This window comes from Alexandromys fortis, unplaced genomic scaffold (genome assembly GCF_014885135.2).
Source record: "Alexandromys fortis isolate MF-2015 unplaced genomic scaffold, M_Fortis_MF-2015_v1.1 scaffold_4, whole genome shotgun sequence".
NCBI classification, from domain to species: Eukaryota; Metazoa; Chordata; class Mammalia; order Rodentia; family Cricetidae; genus Alexandromys; species Alexandromys fortis.
Window position 1 is genome coordinate 15,595,194 of NW_026067944.1, and position 16,958 is coordinate 15,612,151.

The window sequence follows — 16,958 nt, forward strand, 5'->3', positions numbered from 1 at the left end:
TCACCAGCTTTAGAGTTTCAGCATTCATTCAGGGATGCATACAGATTCTGGAAACAGCTTAAATTTCTTTCTTTTTTTTTTAAATATAATTTTTTATTGAAAAAAAATTTTCTGCCTCCTCCCCGCCTCCCATTTCCCTCCCCGTCCCCCTTTTCCCCCCTCCTCCCTCTCCTCTCCCCCTCCCCCCACTCCTCTCCCCCTCCCTCTCCAGTCCAAAGAGCAGTCAGGGTTCCCTGCCCTGTAGAAAGTCCAAAGTCCTCCCCGCTCCATCCTGGTCTAGGAAGGTGGACATCCAAACTGGCTAGGCTCCCACAAAGCCAGAACATGAAGTAGGATCAAAACCCAGTGGCATTGTCCTTGGCTTCTCAGCAGCCCTCATTGTCCGCCATATTCAGAGAGTCCGGTTTTATCCCATGCTTTTTCAGTCGCAGTCCAGCTGGCCTTGGTGAGCTCACAATAGATCAGCCCCACTGTCTCCGTGGGTGGGTGCACCCCTCGTGGTCCTGACTTCTTTGCTCATATTTTCCCTCCTTCTGCTCCTCCTTGGGACATTGGGAGCTCAGTCCGGTGCTCTAGTGTGGGTCTCTGTCTCCATCTCGAAACAGCTTAAATTTCAACTGTGGTAGAAAAAACACATATTCATGAAGTGCATTAGTTTTTTTTTACCATTTTCCATTAACCAGGTGAGCAGATTTTATTTTCCCCCCTTTTAAATTATTTTTATTGAACTATACATTTTCTCTTCTCTCCTCGCTCCCTCCCCTTCCCTTCTATCCTCTCATGTGATGCCCATACTCTGAATTTACTCAGGAAACCTTGTCTTTTTCTCCTTCCTATGTAGATCCATGTATGTGTCTCTTAGGTTCCACTTTGTTGGTTAGGTTGTTTGGGACTGTGGACTGTAGGTTGTTTTTTTTTTCTTGCCACTTATGAGTGAGTACATATTATATCTGTCTTCCTGGGTCTGGGTTACCTCACTAAATATATGTCTTTTTTTCTAAATCCATCCATTTGCATGCAAATTCCAAGATGTCATTACTTTTTACTGCTGTTTAGTACTTCATTATGTAAATGTACCACATTTTCTTTATCCAATTCTTGGTTGAGGGATATGTAGGTCGTTTTCAGGCTCTGGCTATTATAAATAGTGCTTCTATGAACATAGTTGAGCACATGTCCTTGTGGTATGATTGAGCATCCTTTCAGTATATACACAACAGCAGTATTTCTGGGCTTTGAGGTAGACGCTAAAAGTATAGAACAGAAAAAAGAAAACATATTAAACACATGGCACTAGTATACATTGATATCAACATGTAGAAAATTGCAAATAGATCTATATGTATTGCCATGCACAAAACTCAAGTCCAGATGGATCAAAGACCTCAACATAAAACCAACCATACTGAACCTTATAGAAGAGAAAGTGGAAAATACACTTGAACACATGGGCATAGGAGACCACTTCCTAAATATAGCCCCAGTATCAGAGACACTGAGATCAACAATTAATAAATGGGAACTCCTGAAATTGAGAAACGTCTATAAAGCAAAGTACACATGCAACAAGACAAAACTACAGCCTACAGAATTGTAAAAGATCTTCAGACACAGGACTGATGTCCAAAATATACAAAGAACTCAAGAAACTTGACATAAAAAGAACAAATAATCCGGTAAAAATATGGTGTACAGACCTAAATAGAGAACTCTCAACAAATGAATCTCAAAGGGCTGAAAGACACTTAAGGAAATGCTCAATATCCTTAGCCATCAGAGAAATGCAAATCAAAACAACTCTGAGATTTCATTTTACACCCATCAGAATGGCCAAGATCAAAATAACTGATGACAGACAACTTATGCTGGATAGAATGTGGGGTAAAGGGAATACTCCTCCATTGCTGGTGGGAGTGCAAACTGGTACAGCTACTTTGGAAATCAGTATGGTGATTTCTCAGAAAGTTAGGGTGAGCAGATTTTAGTTTCACGAATCCTTTTCAGATATTGTCACTAAAGAGTAGCTTGACTTTATGCATTCATTTAATAACTGTTTACTGAGCTTCTATTTTGCTGTAAGCAGTAAATTGTTCTATAAAACAACTGATTAACAAACTTCCTGTTCTCACATTTAATAGCTCCCATACACAACACTCCCTTTTCCTGCAAAATGCTAAGATTTATTTCAGATATAGGAATAAATGTGATGATTTATCAGCGATATTAGCATATGGTTACTGGTGAGCCCCTCAGGTCTGCTGCTAATCACCTGCCTTACCTTCATTAACTGTTTTAAATTTCCTGTTTCCTTTTCAGTCCACAAACGAAAGTCCTAATTTTGCCTGAGATCCCTGTGAGTTCCTATGTATCAAGTGCCTAGATGGTTTCCTACCTAATACCTACAAAATAAATATGACATTTCAGTGGCCAGCCCTTACTCCCTACATTGAAAATTACACATCACAATAAAAGTTCCTTATATATCTGCCCATCTGGAAATAGTTGAATAGTGTCTAAAAATGCCTTGAAAACGGTTGTGCTTGTGACACACATTTAAATGTTAGCCAGTTGTCCTAGGCTTCTTCTGTTGAAAAAAATTATGTGGAAAGTTGGGGTTTCTCGGTGGAGTTATTCTCAACTTTTTATTGGTGGTGTTGTTCACAGATGTCTTTGAAAACACAAAGAAAGTTAAATGCATTCTCCATCGAAAATCTCTCTTTCTCTCTCTCTCTCTCTCTGTCTCTCTCTCTCTCTCTCTCTCTCTCTCTCTCACACACACACACACACACACACACACGCACACCTCAAAATACAATCCCACAGTAATCTGAGGGTACTTGGTCCCCTTGATGTCAATGAATCACCAAAATGAGAGCTCAACTGGTATTCAAACATGTATTTATTTAATACAGAGGCTAAAATTTTAATTTGAAATTTATAAGTTCCAAGAAACTATGAAGTTTGATAAATTACCCTTTAGCATTGCAAATACCACAAAAGGAGAAGCTTGAATTGATTTGATCTCACATGCCATGTGTGAATATTGATTTCAGCCCTGCCACGTTGAGCTTTCTAAAGAAGAATGAAGAGAGAATTCGCCCAGCATTTCAAGGTGGATCCTTCTATGCTGGTGAAGAATAGTGGAAACAAGACCCATGGGTTCTGGCTGTTTCATATAAGGTCATGGCTGTTTCTATGTGTCTGAGAGATTAGTCAAATGACATTGATGTTTCTCCATGCAGGAATGATTCCCTTGTTCATATAGATTTGAATAGAAGTTATTCAAAGTGTCTGAATTTATGTCAAAAGACAGTTTACTCTAAAAGTTCCACTTTCCTTTTTACTAGTTTTAGGTAAAATCCTTTAGTCTTTGGGTCTTATCCAGTAGTTGTTTATTTCACTTAAGTGTAAAATACATAAATTTAATAAAAATTAAACACTTTTATTTGTCTGTATATACAGTACTGATATCAGCCCGTATAAGATTTTCCTTTCCTTATTACATATATGGAATATTCTTTTAGATTTACTATATGTTCATATGGACTATGACAGGCTGTTTGCAGCAAATAAATTCATGATCTCTTTCATGTCCTATAACACACACATCATAGCATAATTCAGCTTGAAATTGCTGTCTTAAATAATTTAAAAATCTAAATGACAACACAACATAATAAAATGTTTTAAAATGTTGCTGTGCACATGCAGTTGTACTCGGTGGACCAGCTCAGAGCCAAGCAGTCAGCCAACCTCTCCTGGGACTGCTTCAACAGAGCTCTCTCCAGCCTACCATACACAGGCAGCCTGAACAGCACAGCATGATCCACTTCCCACTGTCCCTGACTCCTGTGTATTTGAGAAGGCTTCACAAGCCAGCCCAGGACATGCACCTAGCCTAGCCTAGAAACAGGCAGCCCTCTACCTCGAAACACTGCCCAATCTTCCTTTACCTGTGGTACCCTGTATAGTTGACCAACAGTACACACAGCTCAGTGTGAACCCAGCAAAGTAGTTGTCCCTGCTGACTGTCTTCTGGCTACTCTTCTATCCTGCCATCCTTCTTTTGCTGACCTGTGGCACACGGCTAGGCCTGGCATACACAGAATAGTGTTGCTCTACCCTCTCTGCCTCACCACTGCTCCCTCCAGCTTCCCTCAATCTGATGCCTACCTTAAAGTTCCAATCTTTTAGGTTGAAAACACATAGCAAAAGATACAAAATGCAACCTAACCCTGGATGCACAAGTGTCATTTCAAATCCACAAGCAATACCAAAAAAAAAAAAGAATATGACCCCATCCGTCTGAAAATGACAGTGCCTAAGAAAAATGACTTAGATGAAGTTCAAGACATGAAACTAAGAAGAGCAATTCTAAACTTGTTGAAAGTGTTCAAATAATTTAAAAAAGGACAGGAAAAAGCATCGTTTGAATGAACTGAGAGAAGACAAGAGTAAACTGAAAGACGTTCAAAACACCCACAAAAAACTCAATTAAATATGAAAGATAATTCAGGGTATAGGGTGAATATGGGAGCAGGGAAGTATATATCTTAATTAAGGGAGCCATTTTAGGGTTGGCAAGAGACTTGGCTCTAGAGGGGTTCCCAGGTGTCCAAAAAGATGTCCCCAGCTAGGTCCTTGTGCAGCAAAGGAGAGGGTGCCTGAACTGGCCTTATCTCATAGCCACACTGATGAATATCTTGCATATCACCATAGAGCCTTCATCTGGTGATGGAAGGAGATAGAGACAGAGACCCACATTAGAGCACTGGACTGAGCTCCCAAGGTCCAGATGATGAGCAGAAGGAGGGAGAACATGAGCAAGGAAGTCAGGACCGAGAGGGGTGCATCTACCCACAGAGATGGTGTGACTGATGTAATGGGAGCTCACCAAGGCCAGCTGAACTGGGACTGAACAAGCATGTGATCAAACCGGACTCTCTGAATGTCCTGACAATGAGGGCTGACTGAGAAGCCAATGATAATGGCACTGGGTTTTGATTCCACTGCATGTACTAGCTTTTTGGGAGCCTAGTCTGTTTGGATACTCACCTTCCTAGACCTGGATGGAGGGGGAGGGCCTTGGACTTCTCACAGGGCAGGGAACCCTGACTTCTCTTAGGACAGAAGATGGAGAGAAAGGGGTAGTGGGGGAGGGGGAGGGAAATGGGAGGAGGGGAGCAGGTGGAATTTTTTAATAAATAAATTAATTTTAAAAAATAGAATTCAATAAAGAGGTAGACAAACAGAAGGAAATCCAAACTAAAAGGAATCTGGAAATAAAAAGTCCACGTTGTCAAATGGTGCAAGCTCTTGTCAACAGAGCCGGTCATGTGGCAAACAGAGGAACAAAGGCTTGGGGATAAGACAGATGAACTGGGTCACTCACATCCCAAAGCAAATGCTGCATTAAACTCAAAACAGACAAAAAACAAAACAGAAATGGAATACATGGGATCTTTGAGATACATAAAGAGATGAAATCTATTGATTGTGGACATAGAAAAGGGAGAACAATTCTAAATTGAAGTCACAGAGACCATTTCTTTCCCCTCCTATTTGTCAGTTCATTTCGAATGTCATAAGGCGTTCTCTCCTCTGTCCTCTACCTACTCCCAGGTCCATCCGATTTCTCTACCCACTCAACTTTATATCTCGGCTTTCAGTTCACCACTTTCTACACCTATAAAATTAGCATAATCATAAATCGAGTTTTATAGACATATTATGCATGTATACATAGAATAATTCAACAATACGTAGGAATTGTTTCTGTAGACTACTTTAGGCTGGGAGTATTCATTATATGTTAATATGTAATGTAACTACCAGAATTTGATTATCTTTGCTCCATATGTCATATTTCCCTGTTACAAAACAGCTAAGCTCATCAGACACAATTTCTATTAATCCCTCTATCCTTGATATATGAAACTCAGTGTTTACATTGTCTTCCACAGCACCTTCCAAAATCAAGCTGCATATCTCCTGGCAACTAGCATTAAATATCAAAACTTTTCCAATCTGTGGGGGGGGGGGGAGGAACACACCTTAAAGTGACATGCTAACACAAAGTGGGGAAAAGCTTTAAAAAAAATCCCTGCAAACTGCACATTGATCTCACCTATGGTGAGAGGATAATAAATAATGCCTCCGTCACAGAGTCGCTGCCAACACCTTTTCCTTTACACTGGGCGGACCAAGCTGCTTGCCATATGGGTGTTATTTAGCCATTGCAGTTGCCCAGGACTGAACTGAATGGCACTCTCCCCACACACAAATGTCCACATATTTTGTAAGTTGAAAAAAACAAACAATAGTTATTACCATTCCGGATGAAAGACAAATGTTCTACCTTTCCATTTTAATTCACGTTCTGGTAACATAGCCAGGAAACCTCTTTTCAGGACTTGTCTTTAAATGTAATTGTTGATGGATCTAAGTTAGCTATGCTGTTTGCATTGCTCTTCTCATTATTATAAAGCAATAAAAACAAATGACTATCAATGATCTAAGAATTTCCTAAGTAATGACATTTATATTCATTTAATGATATATGATTAAAATATAGCCAGAACATAAGGCTATTCTGTCATCTGAAATAGAGATGCTGTTTTATTCAAAAAAGTCCTCAAAAGTTTGAATATTTGAGAATAATTTATATAAAAAGAAATGAGAATAGTATAATTAGTGAACATGTTGTTTAAAATATGTGAACTTCAATTCCTGATGTAAAATGTCTCAAGTTTACTGGACAAATTTTCTAATAAAGACAGAAAGTCTTTAAAAGAATCATGTATTTTTTGACTTGACAAGGACCAGGGAGACATAAGAGAATTCATAGTTGATTCTGATGGCAAAATTCCTATTATTAATTCTGTACATTGCCCAGCAGACGAGAAAGAAAGCAGTACTGGAGATCACTAACTTGGGATTCAATATTTCACACTTTGGCACCAATGTAAGCCAACTGTTTATTTGCTTGCTCCTTCTGACTTGTTCAGCTACCTTTCCTAAGTAAGCCAGGCCCATGTGCTTAGGGGTCGTACTTCCCACCATGCGAACAACCCTCCTGCATCAATGAATAATTAAGAAATGTTCCACAGACACAGAGCCAGGATCAATCTGATCTCTTCAGTTTTCAGCTGTGGTTCTCTCTTCTCCAGTGCCTCTAAGTTGCTGTCAAGTTGACATCTGAGGCTAAATTCCGCCTTTCTGCTCTCGCTCCCACCTTTTCTTCTTCTTGCATTTCTACTAAAGACAACAATCAAGCTAATAATGTTTATCCCTTCAAATTTTTGTGTTTCTCGCTCATTTCTATGTTTTACACATTATCATGGGAATCCTCCAGTTTTTAGATTGCTGGAAAGCTCATATTTTAGGACTATTCATGTCCCTTTTTATTGGTTTATCATTTTTGTCTAACTATTAGTGTCTAACCATTTAGTGCCTGCCACTAAACAAGGAGGCACTATTGTAACTCTACTAGAAATTTTACATAGCATCAGGGCTGGTAGATTGTCCTGCATTCAATCTTCTCCTACATAAGCTAAAAAGATCTAAATACACATACAGTTCATCTATTTTAATGACAACAATTGGACTGAGCTGAACTAAAATTGAATTTTAGATGTTAGAGATTTTATTGGTTACAAATGAAAACAAAAGGCCATTTATTTAGGTCTTCCATCTCACTTTTACAAGCTCATATGCTACACATTGTTCAGAATATTTTGGCCATAACCCATCAGGTTAAATATTTGTAAATTCCTTATATACTTTCAATCACTTTTTATGTGATGCAGTTTCTGATATTTCACAGGTGGTTTGGTCTCACTGGTCTCGCTGTGCTCTACTCTTGAGTTGTGACTTCCTCTGTTTTGAAACATCCATTACTGAAAAGAGGTTCATGAGACTCTGGAAGTAAACAAACCATAGTGCAGGGAAGATCAAAACTTACAAGATTCCCAAGGCTCCTCCCCATAAAAGAAATGCTGAGGGAGGGGCTTTGACTGCACACCTACTTTGAGGAGCAGTAAGGACTTGTCAAACTGCCTGTAAGTGGTGCAGAGACTAGCATGATTAAAGTCATCTGGAGCAGTTATCTGTGTTGGGTGGGTTTTTTTCATATAGGGTTGCATGTGAATTTTTCACAATCTTAAGAAAACCTCTTACCCGCACTTCATAGCAATCCCAGTAACCTCATTGGTTAGTCAAGCTGAACTTAGAGTCACTGGTACTTTGGTCTATCATTGATTTTCTACCTGGTGTGAAGAGACATTTGTGACCCTCCACCCAGGAGACTCTCACACAGCCCACAGTTCATGGGTTTTAGTCACACGTAGCATTATCTCAAGCTTTTAGACTTGAAGTTGGCATTTTTTTTTTACTACCTAAAATGCTGCTGCATTTTACTAAATTAATCTATAGTAATCATAAAATGTACAGATTACTCTTGGAGCCTCCTCTTTTTTCTTTCATATCTCACAAGATTAGGCTCTTGCTTTAGAGTCCCCTTACGCAGTACAGTGACCATTCTGTTCCATTGTTCATGGTGATCTGCGAGCAGCACCTGCCACGGAGTCCTCTCCTTGAGATTTTTAGCTACACCAGAGTAAGAAGTCTGTCACTTCTCTCTGTAACTCTCACGCTTGGCATCTTCTGAGCTATAGTCATTCGTTATGAACACAAGAGTAAGAATATATTGCATAGGGCAACCGACAGGTCTGTATAGGTTTTAATCGATCTCTACAGGAAATATCCCTGATACATTCACAGTGTATGATACGTGCACTGAAACAATGAAAACAAGCACCTATTTATATTGCCAGACAATCTGACACTTAAGTCAAAGAAACATTGCGACACATGGAGGATGTTTATCACAATCAAGTGCAATGTTCCATTTTCAAAGAGCATCCTAAGTGATGCAACCCGAAGTGGGAGGAAAGCTGCACGTCTGTGAAGCCCCCCTCCCGGGCTCTGTTGTTGGAGGGGGTGGAAACTGAAGAGAAACTGTATAGAAGACTGTGCACACTTGCCAGCGTAGCTGCGTTCAGCCACTCTTTAGTCCTGCCAAAGTGGAGGTGGTGCAGGGAGCATGGTCTGCAAAACAGCAGATGAGGGTGGCTTGGTCCCCATGGAAACCAGATCCCCCATTGAGAAGTAAACAGATTTGGTACTTTTGTCATCAGTACCCTTCAAAAATTGGAAAACAATCCATTTTATTGTATTGTCTTAAAAGAATTATTCTAAGACATATTTGCTGGAAGATAGTTCCAATTCTACATGAGTGTTGTCAAGTCATGCTTCATTTAAAACATAGACACGAGATATCTTACTAGTTCTTTAGTTAGTGTCATGACTCAGTACTCCACTGAAGTCTGCAGAAGTAATTGGAACTTATTATTTGTGAAGAATAAAATATGAATCTCCATCTAAAGGCAAAGCACCTACTATGAAACTTATGCAATGAATATACTGATAATTGTAATTAAATAATAAAGTTCTCTTTATAACATTTCCATAAAATAATATAATGTGCTCTGCACTTCCCACCAAACTGGGAAAGATGATCTTTCATCCTAATATGCTGATTTCACAGTCTTTGAGAACTATAGATGATAAACTCTATAGTCCTGTTTCTTGAAACTGCTACTGTATGCATTTGCAACTCTATGAGTGAACTCATCATGATTGTGAAAATGTGTGTGCATGTGTCTGTAGTCAATAAACATTTAATATCTAGAAATTGTACCCCATGTATTGTCATGACATCATGGTAGAGAATTTGATCACTTCTTACATGTAGAAGTAATCTGACTTCCCTTATACACTCTCATAGACAATTTGTCTATGAAGTTAAAGTGCTGAGATAGGAAAAGAAATGTCAAATTATTTAGTATCCAAATTATATTAAATATCCATCTAATCATATATGGGATGCATGGCATATTCTACACAAATGATTGAGGTGACTATGCCCTCATTTTAACATATAACTTAAAGCAAAATAATAATAAAACCCCCATAAATATTAATTCAACCTTTAAAATATATTTAAGTGTAATAGTTTCTAGATTACTGGAACTTTTTTACAAGCTTAGCATATTTTCCCCTAATTCATCTAAGCTTACTTATCAATCATATATGTCTATAATATTAATGTCCCTTACTGAAATTAATATCCACGTTTCTAATAGCTCATACACACTGAGACTTACTATTGTCTATTAATGAGTTCGGATATGCTTAAGGGGTGGATCCTGCTATTTAGTCATGTTGTTGTGACTGACAGGGGGTCATTATAGAAAACTTTGAAGTATCTTAATATGAGAAAGCAGTGTTTATTTTCTTGTTCCAGTATCACAACGCATTTCAGAATCAGTCACTGCAAACGTGCCAGCAAACTTAGAAAACAACCATGATTGAAAAGTAACTGTTTCACGAATGAGCATCTTTCATGGGTACATGCTGTTCTTGGACAGTGTGTTTCAAATGGTATCTATGAAGCATAAAGCAAGGACAAAAGCTCAGCTACAAGAGAGCTTTTGACCTTGCTCATTACTGGAACTAAATAGACCAGGGAGAAGAGAGATTTTTTTCAAGCCAATTTGCTCAAATTCTTTATCATTACTTTTCTAAATATATTGTCCTATTCCAATACCTTATTACCTCGAAAGACTTCTGTGAGATACATGTTCCAATGTCCTTCTCTCTTGCATGACTCACTTTCTTTACTTTATTTTACACATTTTATCTACTTCAAGAACTACTACTCTCTTTGGAAAGGGACATAACAAAATGAATATATAAATACAAACATCATCCATAGGATCACAGTTTAATAAGTTATCCAGTACATCTAGTTCAATGACCTTGAGAATCAAAGGATGTACTGTACAATAGCAGGAAGCCAGTTTTCCAGTCTGTAGTAGAGGTAATCATCTCTATTTGGAGCATTTCTTAAAGAAGGAAATCTGTTCCATCTTCAGAAGCATAGGACTTTACATTTACCTTTACAGAGGACTCTGCTTTTGTTAATCTTATGTGTATTTGTGTGAAGGTGTCAGATCCCTTGGAACTGGGGTTATGAGAGTTGTGAGCTGCTACGTGGGTGTGGAGAATTGAACCCTGACTTCTCTGGAAGGGCAAACAGTGCTCTTAATGACTAAACCATCTTTCTAGACCTTAGGACTGTGTTTTTAAATTCTCTCTCTCTCTCTCTCTCTCTCTCTCTCTCTCTCTCTCTCTCTCTCTCTCGTGTGTATGTATGTGTGCATGCATGCATGTATGTACAAACAGGTGTGCATGTTCCATAGTGCCCTGTGGAGGTCAGAGGAGACAACTCTCGGGAGTTGGTTTTCTTGCCAAACTGTGGAGTCATGGTATAGAACTCATCACTATACATAGGTGCTGCAATGCTTCCCACTGAGCCTTCTTACCAGGCCCTAACCAGGGCTGATTTTTAGAAATGTCTTTCTTACTCTAACATTAGCATACTAGTTCAAATCATGCTCTCTGTAGGAACACAGGATAGTCCATTGCTTCTCTTGCCCCTGGTTACATATTTAAAACATCAACTAGTTTTACTTGGAAACATACATTTCTTACTCTAGAGATGCTTTCTACTTTCATTAGAAATGACAATCTAGCCGGGCGATGGTGGCGCACGCCTTTAATCCCAGCACTCGGGAGGCAGAGGCAGGCGGATCTCTGTGAGTTCAAGACCAGCCTGGTCTACAGAGCTAATTCCAGGACAGGCTCCAAAGCCACAGAGAAATCCTGTCAAAAAAAATGACAACCTATAAATTTGAGTTCAGAACGCAAAGTAGTACTCTAAGTGGATTAAAATGCTGCTGTCATATGATGTAGAGTCTGATTCAAGACAACCCACCGACTGATTGCAGGCACGCAACATAGTGTTAGCTGTGTTCACACTTCCCATCAGTGTATGTCATCATTTATGGAATAGATCTTCATTCAGTAAGTAGACAGAAAAGTTACCAGCTATTCTAACAAAGTTGATGTAATAAAATAATTAATACACTCAAAACTAATAAGAGTGTAGAGCAGAAGTAGAACTCCACCCATCATGGTGGAAGCAAATGCAGGAAGCAGCTATCACCCATACAGTTGTGAAGCAAATGCGGGAGGATAGGATTATTTAAAACATGTTTCAAGATGTTTTTGAGCTGGTGCTGGGATCAGGAAAGAGGCTTCATGGCGCCAGGATTCAGACTCTGGAGGGGGGCACTAGCTCCGTGACTTCAGGGTTTCTGAAGAAATGTGAAGAGGCTGGTCTGACAAGTAGAGGAAAAACTGTGAGCTAGGGTCCTCTGGTGCCCCTGGAATAAAAATGATCACATCAGGGAGAGGTAGTGAAGCTGGAGACACTTCCAACTGCGAAAGCCAGGAGAAGTAAGAGGAAACAGCAAGTCTCCCGTTCCTTTCTAGCCTCGCAGGCTTTCTTTAGCATCCAGACTTGCAGTGCCTAGCAGCCTGCTGCCAAAGCCGAAATGTGGTTTGCAGAGTCCCAGCCCAAACTTTATGAAAAAGCATATGGAGATGGGTGTTGAAACCGAGAGACAAAAGCTTAATAACTGGCACACTTGCTTTCCTGTGTTTTTAATTAGTTGTGTACATGGCTGTCATTTGAGCCTAAAAATTCCTCCTCGAGGGCAGGAAATAAATTTGTATCCATCCTATTATCCAGCATAGCATTTGATGTACAGTTGCTGTTGAATAAATCCATGGTTAATGTATCGCAGCCTCAGATTTATCCATATTAAACATTATTCTGTTCGATAAAGCAATGGTTCTGCTGTGTTTGTTTCCTAACCTAGCTCTATTGGTCATCAATGCCTAATTTCCAGTAAGCCACCTGCTGTGATAGAGACAGGAGTGGAATGCACTGTAAAGAGTCAGTCCTCTGACTCTCTAGGCCCTGAAGATCACGTGCTCAGCTAGTTAGGTCTAGAATGCTCTACCCCAGAGGTTTCCAAGTCAGTAGGACTGCAAGGTGAGTAGAAACTTCTGTCTCTAACAAGCTCATAGGTGTACCATCTGAGGGCCGCACTTTTAGTTGCTTTGCTTTAATAAAACTCCAGAAGAAAACGTCTTTTAAGAAAGCTTTCTACTTTAAATCAGAATATTTATTGGGGACATGGTACAAATAAATCTCCGTGTTTAGGGTTATAAAAACTCTGTGGCAGTGTGTGAGATATGTCTAGTCTCTTAAGAACTTGTGAATTTGATAACACACTAAAATATCCCAAAAGTGTTAAATAAGAATTAGTGTGCTTTGGAAAACTTATAGGGGAAATAATTATCATAAATAGTAGATTTCTGTTTAGATCATTGCAACTGACTTTGGGAAATTGCTTATAAATTGTTTTTTACTCACTTTAATTTTGATTTGTGGATAATGTAACTAGTGTATACTATTACAGATCAGAATTATTCAGCTTCAAATATTGTGTTAATTAGTCTTAATTCAGGTAAGGCACTAAAAAGTGTCTGACAGAATGTCACTCAAAGACTTTGAAATAGCCATACTGATGAATATCTTGCATATGACCATAGAACCTTCATCTGGCGATGGATGGAAATTGAGACGGAGACCCACACTGGAGCAATGGACTGAGCTCCCAAGGTCCCAATGAGGAGCAGAAGGAGGGAGAGCATGAGCAAGGAAGTCAGGACAAGGAGGGGTGCACTCATCCACTGAGACAGTGGGGCTGATCTATTGGGAGCTCACCAAGGCCAGCTGGTCTGTGACTGAAAAAGCATGGGATAAAACCGGACTCTCTGAACATGGCGAACAATGAGGGCTGATGAGAAGTCAAGGACAATGGCACGGGGTTTTGATCCTACTTTATGTTCTGGCTTTGTGGGAGCCTAACCAGTTTGGATGTCCACCTTCCTAGACCAGGATCGAGCGGGGAGAACTTTGGACTTTCCACAGGGCAGGGAACCCTGACTGCCCTTCAGACTGGAGAGGGAGGAGGAGAAAAGTGGGGGGAGGGGGAGAGGGGCGGGAGGAGGGGGAGGGAAATGGGAGGCTGGGAGGAGGCGGAAATTTTTTTTCTTTTCAATAAAAAAAAAGTGTCTGACAGAATGTCACTCAAAGTCTTTGAAATTTATTGAGATGTAATTTCTTGTAAATATTTCTAATACCAAAAAAGAGTCAGTGCAGTTTCTTCCTCAAGGTTGCACAACCGAATTTCCAGGATAGCCTGTTAAAGCTCTGATGTCCAAGTCTATTCCCAGAAATAGGGATGTGAAACTAGCTGGAATTGAACCCAGATATGCTGAGAATTTTTCAAGTCTTACTTGAGTGAGTCTGAAGTGCTTGGGGGATTTAGAAGCATGATGTATGTTCTAAAATCAGTAAGACTAAATTCTGGGAAATAGGACAAGGAAAAGATATGAGGAAGACTTAACATATAATGCTGATAGGTAACAATTGGTATGAACTTGCTGTATGGAAGACATTGTACATAAATTGATTAATTATTATAAGCACCTCAGAAATGGGTGTTATTCTCCCCCTTTAAACAACTGAGTAAACTGAGTCACAGAAAACTTTTAACTACAAAACAATGTAGAAGAAAGAGCCCAAAGCAGAACCCAAGAATCCAACATCAAGATTCATTCCCTCAATACTATACTCAGTTCCTAAGAAAGAATGGAAAATTAAGAAGCAAATGTGTAATACTACACTTCATGAGAAGGACAGGAAGTAGATTACAAGGAAGAGCTCAGAGACAAAAAAAAAAAAAAATGTGCCTCTTCCAATCCCTGTTCTAATTACCTATGTTACCTAAACTTCTTTCTGCCCAGGGTTTCTCATATATACAGTTAGAATACAAAGGTCACCCTATCACTGAATTAATATAAGATAAAATGAACTGATGCCCTAAAATTAGCAATTTACATTGATGGTTTTACAAGAAATGACAAAAAGGGATGTTTCAGTGTTTGGTTATGAAACAATGAAGATTCCTTTATTCCTGTTGCCCAAGTGAGCCTTAATTGTCAACTTGGCAAACCCTAAGTTTACCTGAGAAGAGGAGACTCATTTGAGGAATGCATTGTGGGTATGTGTTGTGGGGGGCAGCTTCTGATTATGAGCTGATGGAAGAGGATCCAGTGAACTGTAAAGGGCACCATTTCTGTGTCTATGTAAGAAATCTTTGTAGCCATGAGCCTGTAAGCAAGCCAGCAGCAGGAAGAAAGGCAGCTAGCAAGCAGCATCCTCCGTGGTTCCTGCTGTCCTTCCTCTTCTGTGAATTAGTCCGCTCCTCAGAGGTAATGCTGCAGGAAACCCTGCGAGCAGTCCTGCCTTCACACATCCACCTGGTTCTTCTCAAACTTCCCTCATTGGCAGACTGGAACCTGGAAGTGCAGGGTGAAATAAACTCTTTCCTTCCTAAATTGCTTCTAGGGAAAGTGTTTTATTTATTATTTATCACAACAATAGACATCAAACTAGACCACAAGTGTGCTAACTTACGGGATTCATAACAGCCTACATACAGAGCATAAGTACAATGTATAATTCCCAATGATAATTATTTAGAATCCCTGCTTTATTCTTAAACATACCCTGGCTCCTTAAACATATAGAAGACCTACCTTAACTATAACATAGCATCTTTAGGGAGAACTAAGAGTAAACTTTCAGTTAGTAAGTTCCAAAATGAGAAGGAAAAAAAAAAAAACATTGTGCTTTTGAAAATAACTCAGACAGAAGTCTTTGGTGACTTCCAAAAGTGAAAACTTTTATAATTTCTAAATTCAAAACACTATAAACACTGATTTAGAAAGCCATAACAGATACTTCAGGATTGAAATCAAGGGTGGAAAGGTAGAGAGTGGGATGTGACCTACTGAGACAGAATCTTTGAAACAAATGATCAAGCTAGGAATTACTTCGTGATTAAGGCCATGTGTAGCCTTAAACTCTCAAAAAGTTCATACTCAAGAAAGTTGGCCAACTCATCAGTGGTGAGTGGGTCTTAACTTTTCTTGTTATAGGAAAGAATAGCAATGTGAGCCAGAGTAGAAAACACAGTGCCCTATCTATGTCTGCATGATCAATGGCGTGGGAATAGGGTCGAGGTGTCTAAGCTTATCTGTGTGATGACTGAGAAAAGGGAGAAAAGAAAAGAAGAACTGACTGCCATCACATCTCATAAAACCTCCCATTTGTTCGCAGGAACATAGACATGAAGCTTTGGGGGAGAGCAGCTTATGCTGTTTTCCTTACCTTGGTGATTTCACATGGTTAAGATTCTTTTTTTTTTTATGGTTAAGATTCTTGGTACAAAATTTCTTTAAAAGAACATACCACCTCTCACACAACATTCCGGGATCAAGGCAAATGAGGGTGGCAGAGAAATGAACCTATGCTGGGAAAGCGAAGCCAGAGTTTCTGCATTCCTCGCAAGTACCCATAGTTCTTCTTATTATACTCCAGCTCGTAAACAGGAAAGTGTTTCGCAGATGTAAAGAATTCAAGAGGTGAGCCAAAGAAATAAAAAAAAAACATATGCCTTGGCCAAATCAAACTAGAATAAAGCAACATGATTCAGTAAGGGAGAGAGACATTTTAGATAAATGGGGCAATGATAGAGTAATATGCAAAATGCTACTTGTTTCAGAAAACTTTGCAACTGACAGAAAGATTGCCGATTTTGATAAAGATAATGAAGATATAGGTAATAAAAATGAGAAAAGACATTACATAATGTCCCATCTCCAAAATTTTAGGGAGTTAACCCTAGAATTATTATTTCTACAGAGTCTACCAAAAACATACTTTCCATATTCTCTGAGGTATAATTCCATTCTTAAGTATGCACATCTACGTTTACTAAACTCCTATCGACTTATGGTCTGAAGCATTACAGATTTTTTTAAATATCACTTTGTTCCTAGCCAGTTTTCCA

At 39.2% G+C, this 16,958-nt stretch overlaps 1 long non-coding RNA gene across 3 annotated transcripts in view; it reads right to left on the reverse strand.

Moving 5' to 3' along the window:
• Window positions 1-211: 211 nt before the first annotated feature.
• LOC126505616 (uncharacterized) overlaps window positions 212-16,958 on the reverse strand; it is a 112,635-nt gene continuing 95,888 nt past the window's right edge. For all 3 annotated transcript variants that reach the window (XR_007592942.1, XR_007592943.1, XR_007592941.1), the window contains exons 2-3: window positions 1,078-1,247; window positions 212-617 (exon numbers count right to left, since the gene is read on the reverse strand). This is a non-coding gene — a long non-coding RNA (uncharacterized lncRNA). The remainder of the gene's footprint in view (window positions 618-1,077; window positions 1,248-16,958) is intronic.